At 43.8% G+C, this 12,878-nt stretch overlaps 1 pseudogene; it reads right to left on the reverse strand.

Annotated features, from left to right (window-relative positions):
- Positions 1-2,639: 2,639 nt before the first annotated feature.
- LOC147422016 (uncharacterized) lies at positions 2,640-11,958 on the reverse strand (annotated as a pseudogene).
- Between the last annotated feature and the right edge of the window lie 920 nt (positions 11,959-12,878).

The following is a 12,878-nucleotide window of genomic DNA, read 5'->3' on the forward strand; positions in this document are numbered from 1 at the left end:
TGTGAGCAAGACATGAGAAATTGAGACGTTTATTGTCTTCAAGGTCTTTACTACATTATTGTTGTGGTTTTTGATAAGTTCATAAAATTGGCATTTCATTCCACCAATCAAAACAATCTCTAGGGAGGGAGCAACAAGCTTTATTTCTTTCTCTACATGGATGTGATTCTCAAGAGAAATATGATTCTCATATTGAGAAGCTTTTGGGGTACGCTAGCAGCAATTGACAAGATCTTTGGTGGTTTCATATATTGAATCTTATAATCATTTTTGTTTGGGTCACTTATAAGCAGTGCTAGTGCTGCAAATAGTATTTATTGTTAGAAACATCTCATACAAGATTCATATAGAACTCCCAAAAACCAAAGCCACCTCGCCATCTTAGAATTGAAGTCTTTGCAGGAGTGATGAAGTTGTTTATATCGCAACCCTCCACCACCATCTACATGAGAAGGATGACCACATCAATCTCTATCCCAAGTAGCTCATAGCCAAGACAATTTTGAATCACATATCATGAGTAATGATAATTTACAAGAAAGAAAGCTTGAAGGCCACTCGTACCAAAAGTCAATAAGCAAAAGACCAAGTAAAAATACAAGTAGTAGCAGTACATGATATGTAAGTGAAACAAAGAAGGATAAAGCAGAAGTTTACATAAGAAGTAAAAGTAAAGCTTGATAATGAAAAGAGCATTTATAAGAACAATGCTACGTGAAACATTCAATTCACGATTGCTTGTAAAACAAAGAAAAAAGAGCAATGCTACGTGAAACATTCAATTCACGATTGCTTGTAAAACAAAGAAAAAAGAGTTGCACAATGTGCAAAACTACTAAAGTTGCAAAATAACAATGCATATATATGGAGCCACAATGAAACACAATTAATGAAAAAAAATTAGTTTACTTTATTTAATTGCAACCAAAATTGGAATGGACACAAGAATTTACCTGCTGTAAGATTCTTTACTTAAAGCCCAGCTCTCCCACTACGCCTTGAGCCTAGGTCAAGGGTTGACAAACCCAAGGAAATTGTAAAATCCCTTGGCGTCAAGTCAGTCATTTGCCTCATACACACAGATGTAATTTGTAGAAAACCTAATCGACCATGATGTAACATCCAAATCAATACTAAATAATTATTTTTATCGACGATTTTTGTAAATCTTCAGTACTTGTTTTTGTTTCTGATTCATATTGTCCATTAAATTTTATTTGTGCAACATATGCATAGAACCTCGAACATGAAGCCCGTGGGTAGCCGAGGGGCACATCTCGATGATTCTTTTGCAAAATGAGGCGATGAGAGGGGGGACGTATGGGGTCAACTGGACCGCAAACGACCACGACGGCGCTCGGTGTGGTCAAACATGGCAAAAAAACCCCTGTGTGCCACGACACGAACCCCTGTGTGCCACGACATGCAGGGATAGATTTTCTCCCTACGCTCCGTGGGACACAAGGGATTTTTTTACCCCATTTGACCCTGTCAGGTGCCGCCGTGGTCGTTTGTGGTGTAGTTGACCACGTACGCCCCTCTCGTCACCCTCATTTCTCAAAAGAATCGTCGAGACGTGCCCCCCGACCGCCCAATGGCTCATGTTCAAGGTTCTGTGCATGTCGACACCACCGCGGACGAGCCGTGTGCTGTGGTGGTCAAATAAAATTTAACATACCTAATAATTCAAATACTTGTTATAAACAATGCACAAAATAAAGCTTAACAATTGCACAAAATGGTAGGAATTTGACATTTGATATTATAGGAAAAGATTACAAATCTTATCAAGAGAGAGTACATGGATAAACTTTTTCTGATGAAGTCATCCTTAATTTTGTAATTTGATTGCTAAAGATAAATCCGTATTTTTCAATGTTACATGCCTAGCATGCACCATACGGGAGACGCCATCTTGAAACAACTGCACCGAAATGTCTTCGGCATCATTCTCTAGGGCCAATAAAGATGCACGTTGTATATGTTGGAAAGGGGGAAGGGGGAACAAACCCAACACACTCCTAACTTGGCTCTCTATAGCCCAGGGATTAACCCACACCCCTAACCACACAAAATCACACACACAGATACACAATATGCAAACTGCAATTGCACACACTCGCCTTTGAACACCATTGGCTGCACACACTCACACATAAACACCTCAGCACCGCTAATCCAACATCATACCATTACCCACTGTGAACATGCTCACACCGAGAGGCCACACCAAACCCACACCCAATCTGCAACCACAATCACTCTCTCCCTTTCTCGCTGCTCACACACACACAATCCCGGAGCCAACGCTACCACGGGCATACGAAAAAACATGAGCTACAGATAAGATTGATGGAAAACTCAAGAAAAAAACACAAACCAACTATGTATCACAAAAACCCAGTTAAATACAATGGTGGCGGTTGGCAATTGTGTGCCTTGGTGCAATCTACTACCCTTCCTCGACTATTGGCAATCGGTATTGGCGGCCTTCCCCTGCTTCAAAACAATTATCATGTGCAACCCTAGAGAGACACACTCTCTAGTTCTTCACTTCATGTCGGAGCATACACTGCTCATCTCTATCAACACATGACCCAAGAGACCTTCCAAAAACTAAGAGAAGAAGCCCTCGTTATCTACTTCATGATATACAATTTAGGCATTTGCCTCGTAGCCGTTGTCAGGAGTTTTTTGGAGAAAGGGATTGCGCATATGTACATATACATGCATGGTGCATCAAATAAAGAATTGCCCATTTTTCAGAGCCAGGTGGTTACGTGGGGCCCACATGTGTACAGGTAGGAGAGGGTGTACATAGTGCATCGATTTTCAATATTACCAGTACCAGTGTGTTTTTTCTGCAATAAGGAGGAGTTGGTAGCGCGTAAAACTTCTCGAGGAAGCTATCCGTGGGCCGACGACATGAGGTAAGCAGGTGCGTCAGATGGCATCGAGTGGCGTCAGGAGGTCGAACGGGGTCAATACTTGCACGCGGAGAAGTATGGACACGACGTGGGTGTTTTCTTGTGATACTAATGCAGAAAGGTCATCATGAGGATCACTTTTTGGGGCCACTTCACGTGTTTGCGGGATGCATTATTTGGAAAAATTGAGTGTCAGGTGTGCGGATGATGCAAAAAGGTGATAACTATGCACTGCGAGGTCAGTTTTTGGCCTGTTCGGGGTCCGTTTGAGGTCATCTAAAAGGCCACGGGTGCCCAAATAATAAATCTAAGTGTGGGAACTGAAAAAATTGAGAGAAGACCAGAAAAAACGTGGAGAAGAGAGGAGGAACATCCTTAAGTGTGTTTTTGCTATTTTTGGAGCATTTCTCGGCCCTAAACTCCTCATCCGAGGTCGGATTTGAGCACTGTGACATTGTAGGGTGGGGTTTTTGGGCGTTCCAGACGCAATGGTGCTGTCCATTTTGCCAAATTTCTCACAGATTTTTTGCTGTTTTTCTATGTAATCTTCTCCGATGAGTGAAGCCTCTGCTTAACTTTGTGGTTGTATCTGGTGTATTTCCTGAATACTGTGTAACCTATTTGCCCCATTGGTGTTGGGCTGAGCTTCATTGAGTCTAAACAACAACAATTTGCCTCCTTTGAGATGAATTGAGAGTGTGTGTGTGTGTGAGTGTGTATGTGTGAGTGTTGAGTGGGCAAGTGGGAAATCTCTCTCTTCTCACTCCGTCTGTGTGTTTCCTGTCTCCGCCAGGCTGGTTCTGTAAGCCGAGTGGTGCCCCATAATGTGTGTATGTATCATCCCAAGAGTGTGTGTCGGGTCATTATAGAGGCATTGTGTGTGTTTCTATCCCGCTCACATTCTTTTGGCGCCCCCACGGAGGATCTTCTTCGAGTATCTTCTACTTCGAGATTCGGGGCTACAGGTTACAGGTTACAGGTTACAGGTATAGGTGATTCACATAGGTATAGGTAGCTGGAGTACAGTGATATACTAGAAGTGATGTCACTTGCAGTTGTTGTGGGTATGCATCACTTGGCACCTATTTGAGCGCATTGTCTACTGGATTGTACGTTACTTGTGGAAACTGCCATTGTACGCATTTGTGGAGCCATACTTGGTTGTATTTGGCAGTCCCAGCCATTTCTGAGACTTGGTCTGGAAGATAGTCATTTCTGAGACTTGACTATACGCGATTTGCATTAGCCTTCGTGTGAGGGTCGATAGCGTGAGGTTTTTATTGAGTTGGGGGATTCTCAAATGTGGAGATCCTTTCGGTGATATAGGTAGCTGGAGCACCCTTTTTGTGACCTCGCCATAGGCTATGTACTAGTGAGTCCTACTTGATGCTCGGATTCTATTGTTGACAGTTTATGCATACATATACAGTCTATATTTTGGGTTCCTACTACTCTATTTCTGGGGAAACTCTGCCAAAATTTTTCCAAGTTATGATGGCTGGTTTTTTGGTCTTTTGAGCCATTTATGCTGTTATGTTGCTGAAATTTTGGCAAAATCAGAGGTTAAGTCAGGTGTGCCTTCTTGGGAGCTTCATGGTTGGCTTTAATGGATGATCAAAATGGCCCTCAATTCACTCCATTTCATTTAACTCAAAGAATCCAGATAAATGTTCATGTGTCCAGGAAGATTTTTTTCCAGCAGCGCATAGTCTTTATGTTCGGGCCAAGAAGATTATGAGAGATCTTGGAATGTCCTTTGCCTATTGTAATTCCGATGATCAACTATGAAAACTCATTTGATGTGCATGTGTTTGTCCTTATCTAAAGTTGAGCTCCATTGAAGTTTCTGGGGATTGGGTAGTCAAAAGTTTTGGGTTCTTGCACGTGTGTTCAAAGGGGTTCTCACAGCAATTGTAACTTGGGTAGCCATGGCTTTCTCTTATCCGGAGTTTCATGGAAGAAGTGATGAAGATGTGGAAGATTTTTTGGGAAAGATGGAGGTTGCCTGCATTAGCAACCAGATTCATGACCCTGCGCAGATGTTACGTCTTCTCCAAATTTGTTTGAAGAGTGATGCAAGAGTCTAGTCCAAAACATTTGAAGAGGAGTTGCATGTAGCGGATCCACCTGTAAGATTGAGTTGGGACAATCTAAGGCATGGGTTGGAAGTGGAGTTTGTGAAGGCAGAAGATCCTGACAAAGTGTGGCAAGAAGTACAGGCTTTAGTGCAAAAGGAAGGTGAGCTAGTAGATGCATACATACGTAAGTTTTCATTGGCATGGGAGCGGATGTGCAAGGCCTTAGCACCACAGGTACCCCCGCCTCACATGATGAAGAAGGATAGGTTCTTGGCTGGTCTTTGGGAGAATATACATTGGAGAGTGGAGATAAAGAAGCCTAGGACATATGAAGATGCACTAGAGGTAGCAAGGAACAAAGAGTGGAAGTTGAAGAAAATGAGCCAATTAGGGGTGGAGTCTTTGCCCATGAGGTCTGAATTTCAACCTATAGAGTCTTTACAAGGTCGCATGTCAAGGGTTCATCATGAACCAGTGGTTCCTCTTACTACTCAGGTTATGCTAGCAGTGGTCACTACAGCAGTGCAAGATGATGGGCTAAGGCAAGACATGAGGCAAGTGGTAGATTTAATGAAGAATCTCAGCCTCAACATGCTAGGTCAAGTGGGAAATAATCGAGGTCGAGGGAGGTTTGCAAATTATCCAAGAGGTGAAGAAAGGCCTAGGAATGGTGTTGGACAAAGCAATGGTAGGTTTTGGAGGCAGACGCCCCCATGTTATAATTGTGGAGAGTTGGGTCACATCAACCCGCAATGTGATAAGCCACCAAGGATGGGGGGAGACATGTATCCATTGCCAAGACAGGTGCTAACTAGGTCAAATGATGATGGCATCAAAATTAAGGGAGACGAAGGAATGAGTGGACTGACCAAGGAGGAAAAGGGAAAGACAAAAGTGCTAAGTGTAGTCACCTTGGAGAAGGCATCAAAGCTAGAGGATACATTAGTGATGCCTATTGGGAAGAGGACAACAGAGGATAAGGAAGGAAGAAGTGCCCCAGGTCCTAGTTATAAGAAAGGAAAGAGCCATGAAGGCGAGGATGTCAAGGCCAAGAGGAAAAGGAGAGCTCGTCGAAAGTTTCTTGTTTCAGATTTTCCACTAGGGGATGGGAAATTAAGCTATGACTTGAAGGAGGATCTGACGAGCAGGAAGGCAGATGTTACTTTTGGGCAGCTTATAGAGATGGTGCCTAAGCTAAAGCGACAGTGGAAGAGGATGGTTAACCCAATGGAGAAAGAGCCAGAGAGAGGTTCAGTAAAGGTGTTGGCAATGGATGAGCTACCATACATTTGTCCAATAGTAGATGTGTGGCATAAAAGGAAAAATTTGGGACAAGGTTATGTGGATGGCGGAGCCCAAATATGTGTCATAACACACTCATGCGTTGAGAAGATGGGTCTCACAGTGGCTGGGGTGTCAGGTTTTCGGATCAGATTGGCAAATCATCAAAAAGTAAAATGCTTGGGTGTTGTAAAGAGCTTAGAAGTGGAGGCATATGATGCAAATGCAGTGGTTGATTTTCATGTGATGCCAGCAGGTTTGGGAGCATATCCTATTATACTGGGCAGACCATGGCTACATGCAGTGGGAGCTGTTCAAGATTGGTGACATGGTACGATTAGCCTCTATGGAAAGACAGGTACCAAGAAGCTTTATAATATGGACACAAGGAAATGATTGGAGGAGATTTATGAAGATGAGGATGAGTCTAGTGATGAAGACTCTTCCACGGTGACAGATGAGGACAGTGATAGCACTACCAGCAGTGATGAGGATGCTGATGTTGCATTTCTTTTGATGGACAAAGAAATCCAGGAGTTTGGTTTAGTTGCATTTGCGAATGAGGTTGAAGATGAAAGTGAAGGGACTTATGAAGTGATTGAAGGGCTGATGCAAACCAAGGTTGAGTTGTCAAAGAAGCAGGAATTGATGACACAAATGATTAGTGGAGACCTCTCAGCTATGGAGAAGGATATATATTTGCACATGCTGGCTAGTTTTCCTGATTTGTTCATTACTTCATATGAAGAGATCAGAGGGTTCAAGGGCGAAGAGATGCATATAGAGCTGAAGGAAGGTGCTAAGCCAGTGCGGCAAAGCCTAAGAAGGATGGGTCAAGAGCAAATGGAAGCCTTGCGAGAAGAGGTGGACAAGTTGTCGAAGGCAGGGTTCATAGTCCCTTTGGCGACCACAGAATGGGTGAGTCCAGTTGTAGTCAATCCAAAGAAGGATGGGAAGTGGAGAATTTGTATAGATTTTAAACCCTTAAACGCAGCCACTAAGAAGAACCCATATCCTCTTCCATTCATCGATCAGATCTTGGATTCAGTGGTAGGTTATGAGAGGTACAGTGTGTGTGATGGTTTTTCAGGCTATTTTCAATTGAAGTTTGGTCTTAAAGACAGCACAAAGACCACTTTTATTACGCCATGGGGCTGCTATTGCTACACAATATTTCCATTTGAGTTGTCAAATGGACCTTCCTTCTATCAAGAGAGAGCAAATTGGGTGTTGGAACCATTCATTGGTAGTTGTGTTAAAGCTTTTACGGATGACTTCTGTGTTTATAGCAGTAGGGCTGAATACCATGAGAAGCTGCAGATGGTATTGGCTCGATATGATGAATGTGGAGGACAACTAAATCCAAAGAAATGTCATCTAGCACAGCCAAGGGTGAAGTTATTGGGCCACATGGTGTTAGAAAATGGCATTGAGGCTGATCCAGATAAGGTTAAGTCTATTATTCTTCTTCCATCACCTACGAGTACGAAGCAATTGGCAACTTTTATACACAAAGTGAAGTACATGGCACGGTTTATTCCATTGTCTTCGCATCTTCTTTATCCATTATAGCAAGTGGCAAAGCATGATCCATTGCAATGGGATGACAAGTGTGAAGAAGTGTTTCAAGAGGTGAAAGAGGTGTTAGGGGGGTTGTTAGCCATGCAGGCTCCTGATTGGGAGAAAGTTTTTAATGTAAATCCATCAGTAGGGGATGATGCCATTGGATCCCTGCTATTGCAATAGGGGCAGGGCAGCCATTATATGAGGCCAGTGTATTGTGCAAGTCGAGTGAAGTTGGTAGCGGAGAGAAAGTTCTCGGAAGTAGAGCTAGTGATGGCCAATGTAATATTTGCTTGTCGACGATTTCGTCATTACTTGCTACCACGACCTTTTGTTTTCTTGACGAGTTATGCCTTTTTTCCACAATTAGTTAATGGTACTAACCTGTCAAATGTGGTGAAGAAATGGGTAATTGAGCTGCAAGAGTTTGAGTTCTCTTTTCTAGTGGAAGACAGTACAAGGGCTACCCTAGCTGATTTGTTGACCTACAAGGAGAATCCCCTTATTGTTAAGGAAGAGGTGGTGAGAATGGTAGTTGAAGAAGTGCCACAAATCAGCAATGCACATGTGTTGTTCTTTGATGGTTCATTCAGAAAGAGCCATGATGCAGCTTCAGGGGGTATAGCACTTTATGACCCAGAGGGGAAGCTAGTATGCAAGAGAGGGTTCAAATTGGATGCTCATAGTAACAATGAGGCTGAATATGCTACTCTGGAAGCCGGATTACACATTTGTTTGAAGCATGGGGTTCGAAGGTTGAGCATAAAAGGTGATGCCTTGTTAGTTGTGAAGAAACTGTTGGGTGTGTGGAAGAGCAAGAACACCTCATTGAAGGAAATGTGCTTCAGAATTAAAGGCCTGTTAAAAAATTTGAAGCATGGAGCGTCAGACACATTGAACGTGCTCTAAATGGAGAAGCACATGAAGCAGCTCAAGGCATGATTGGGGAGCTATTTGTGTTGAGGACCACTTTACCTCTTTATCATGGCCGGGAAAGTTTGGCTCAAGAAGAGGAGTTTTTGCTAACAGGAATTATTCCAAAGGAGATTCAGAAGTCTAAGAAAAATGGTTTTGTGCGTAGAGCATACAGGTACAAATTGATTGGTGATGTCTTATACATGAAAGGGGATGATCTCGTGTTGAGACGTGTACCTTGGCGGGAGGAGCTTTACAGAGTGTTGGAAGAGAATCATGAAGGTGCATGTGGTGGCCATTTTGCTCTAAAGATCACCTTGCATAAGATTTTGCAAGAGGGGTATGTATGGCCTAGTTTGCACAAGGATGTTCACCATTGGTGTAGGTCTTGCAATAGGTGTCAAGCATTTGGGAAGAGAGTGTTGAAGCCAGAGCTATGAAAAAACTATTATGGCGTTTGATGTGTTTGAAAAGTGGGGGATTGATGCAATAGGCCCGTTACCTATCACAAGCAGGGGCAAAAGCTATATCTTGACGGCAGTGGACTATCTCTCCAAATGGGTAGAGGCTATAGCAGTAAAACAGATCACTGCAAAGGATGTGGAAAAATTTGTGTATGATGAAATATGTTGAAAGTTTGGGGTGCCATTAGAGCTACTTTCAGATAAGGGGCCAGGATTTAGAGCTAAACTTCTAGACTTCTTATGCACAAAGATGAAGATTAGGCACCAACATACCACTCCTTATTACCCACAGTGTAATGGCTTAAATGAAAGATTCAATGGTGAGTTGGTACAAATTCTTTCTAAAGTGACAAAGCACCAAGGAAAGAATTGGGATCTGGAATTTCCTAGTGCATTATGGGCTTACCGTACTTCGGTGAAGACAGGTACAGGGTTTACTCCATTTCATTTGGTGTATGGAAAGGAAGCACTATTGCCTGTGGAGGTAGAGTTGCCTGCGGTCAAGATGTTAGAGAAGTTTCTTGGGCCGCCTAGTGATGCATTCAAAGAGAGCCTCTTGCAGTTACAAGAGGTCCAGTTGGATAGGATGAGCGCATTGGAGCATTATGGGCAGATGCAGGATAATGCTTTGGCAAAGATAAATGAAAAGGTCAAAAGTAAGGGTATCAAGAAACATGACTTGGTTTTGCGCTACAACAGTAAGCTGGACAACACCTTCCAAAAGAAGTTTCAAATTAAGTGGGAAGGCCCTTTCAAGGTAGTGGAGTGTTTTCCAAATGGCACATATCCGCTGGCTAACCTGGATGGTGTTCTACATAAGTCAAGGGTAAATGGATTGCGTCTTAAATTGTATCATGCTAGATTGATGATGGTGGAGCAAAATGAGCTGTCTGTGGATCAAGCAGTGTTGGCGAGGGATGAGGAGACCTCTGATGCGGCGAGTCTCATATCTCTCTTTGCTGTTGCTGATCATGAATGATCTAGCAAGCTAGGGGATGGGCAAATTATGTTAGGAGTTTTTTGGAGCAAGGGATTGCGCATATGTACATATACATGCATGGTGCATCAAATAAAGAATTGCCCATTTTTCAGAGCCAGGTGGTTACGTGGGGCCCACATGTGTACAGGTAGGAGAGGGTGTACATAGTGCATCGATTTTCAATATTACCAGTACCAGTGTGTTTTTTCTACAATAAGGAGGAGTTGGTAGCGCGTAAAACTTCTCGAGGAAGCTATCCGTGGGCCGACGACATGAGGTAAGCAGGTGCGTCAGATGGCATCGAGTGGCGTCAGGAGGTCGAATGGGGTCAATACTTGCACGCGGAGAAGTATGGACACGACGTGGGTGTTTTCTTGTGATACTTATGCAAAAAGGTCATCATGAGGACCAATTTTTGGGGCCACTTCACGTGGTTGCGGGATGCATTATTTGGAAAAAATGAGTGCCAGGTGTGAGGATGGTGCAAAAAGGTGACAACTATGCACTGCGAGGTCAGTTTTTGGCCTGTTCGGGGTCCGTTTGAGGTCATCTAAAAGGCCACGGGTGTCCAACTAATAAAGCTAAGTGTGGGAACTGAAAAAACTGAGAGAAGGCAAGAAAAAACGTGGAGAAGAGAGGAGGAACAGCCGCAAGTGTGTTTTTGTTGTTTTTGGAGCATTTTTTGGCCCTAAACTACTCATCCGAGGTCGGATTTGAGCACTGTGACATTGTAGGGTGGGGTTTTTGGGCGTTCCGGACGCAATGGAGCTGTCCATTTTGCCAAATTCCTCACAGATTTTCTGCTGTTTTTCTGTGTCATCTTCTCCAGTGAGTGAAGCCTCTGCTTAACTTTGTGGTTGTATCTGGTGTATTTCCTGAATACTGTGTAACCTATTTGCCCCATTGGTGTTGGGCTGAGCTTCATTGAGTCTAAACAACACCAATTTACCTCCTTTGAGCTGAATTGAGAGTGTGTGTGTGAGTGTGTATGTGTGAGTGTTGAGTGGGCAAGTGGAAAATCTCTCTCTTCTCACTCCGTCTGTGTGTTTCCTATCTCGGCCAGGCTGGTTGTGTAAGCCGAGTGGTGCCCCATAATGTGTGTATGTATCATCCTAAGAGTGTGTGTCGGTTCATTATAGAGGCGTTGTGTGTGTTTCCATCCCGGTCACACTGTTGTATGGCTTTCCATGGTAGACTCCAACTGCTTATTGCATCCCTCGCCTTCACCTGAGTCCTTCACCTTCCAAGCATGCTCCCTTGAGCTCTCAAACCATTGAAGGCCACCCCTTCTCATGCATCCAACCCCTGGGTGCGCCTTCTCAACCTTGAAGCCCTTGATCACCTCTCTACTCCCTCCTGCACATGGCGGCCTCCTCACATTGTAGGCAGCCTTTCTCTCATCTGCTCCAAGCCGTTCACTCGTCCCCCTAATTCTATGGAGCCTCCCCCTATCAAGCTCCCCCTACTGCCACCCCTTGATGGTGCATCATATGCCTGACAGCTGCATCAGCCTTTCTCATCCCCTAGTAGATGGCGTGCTCTTCCTGCATATAGCGCCACCCCCTACCCCTGCCACCCCTCGGTCTTCAAACCGCATGCACATAGCTCCCTCCCTCTAGATGGCGCCACCACCTTCATGTTGTGTTCCACTTGGCTGAAATGCCCTTTCCTCACGCTCCATGTCTCCACGCACTCCAGAACTCCTCACCTTCTATCTGCAGCAGTGCCATCCTACATGCAACACTGCCCATTTTTTTAACAAGTTAAGCTTTAACAAATTTGGGTTTTGCCTCCTTTCACATGCTATCTATCATCGACTTGAGTCGATTACATTAAAAATAAAAAAAACTTATGCTCAACTTCCTTTTGCATTGCTCTCTTGCTGACACTATGCACCGTGGTAAAGAAAACTTCTCCGCCTACCCCAATCGATCTCGCATCACATGATGCCCATTAAAAAAAAACTCCTCTTGTACTATCCACAATCCTTGGCACCTTCAAGCTCTCCGACCAGTTGAGTTGGAAAAGCATCTTTGACCTGATAGCACCTATATCTAGCACCCCTTGTCCTATTTACAACCTTATGATATAAGCATTTGCTCCTGTCACCTGTGATAACAAGAAAAACCTGTAGTTTCGACTAGAGAGTACACCATCCGTGTGTACTTGTCTCCTCGCTGCATCAAATACTTGCTCAATGTCCTTGTCATTTTTCTACAAACTTCCATACATGGGATTCTTGCACTTCCATAGGTCGACCATCTTCAGCTGTACCAACATGTAACAGAGTTGCTATATTCGTCCATTATCTCTCTCACCACCCGAGATAAGTCCGCTTTGGGCATGCTTGGCTCGGTGCTCTTTTGATGTTTTTTTATCTCACGGATAGCAACTCCACCTGGCTTCTATCTCTGCTTTTTCTATGTTGGTGGTGGTGGTGGAGTCGTCGCTTGCCTGGCCCATTGAGGAGGATAATTTTTATAGTTTTTCCTCCTCTCCTCTTGGGCTATTTGTTCTTCAGGTGTCACCTTGTCCTTTTTTCTCTTTGCACATTGCTTGGCTCTTTGAGGTGGTTTTGAAGGCCTTGAGCTCCCAGCCTTTGCTTGTTGGGTGGCTTGAGCTCTATCCTTTGATGGCTTTCTCTCTGCCTTTGCTTGTGCTTGCAAGTTTT

This window comes from Adiantum capillus-veneris, chromosome 27 (genome assembly GCF_014529385.1).
Source record: "Adiantum capillus-veneris isolate H3 chromosome 27, ASM1452938v2, whole genome shotgun sequence".
Classification (NCBI taxonomy): Eukaryota; Viridiplantae; Streptophyta; class Polypodiopsida; order Polypodiales; family Pteridaceae; genus Adiantum; species Adiantum capillus-veneris.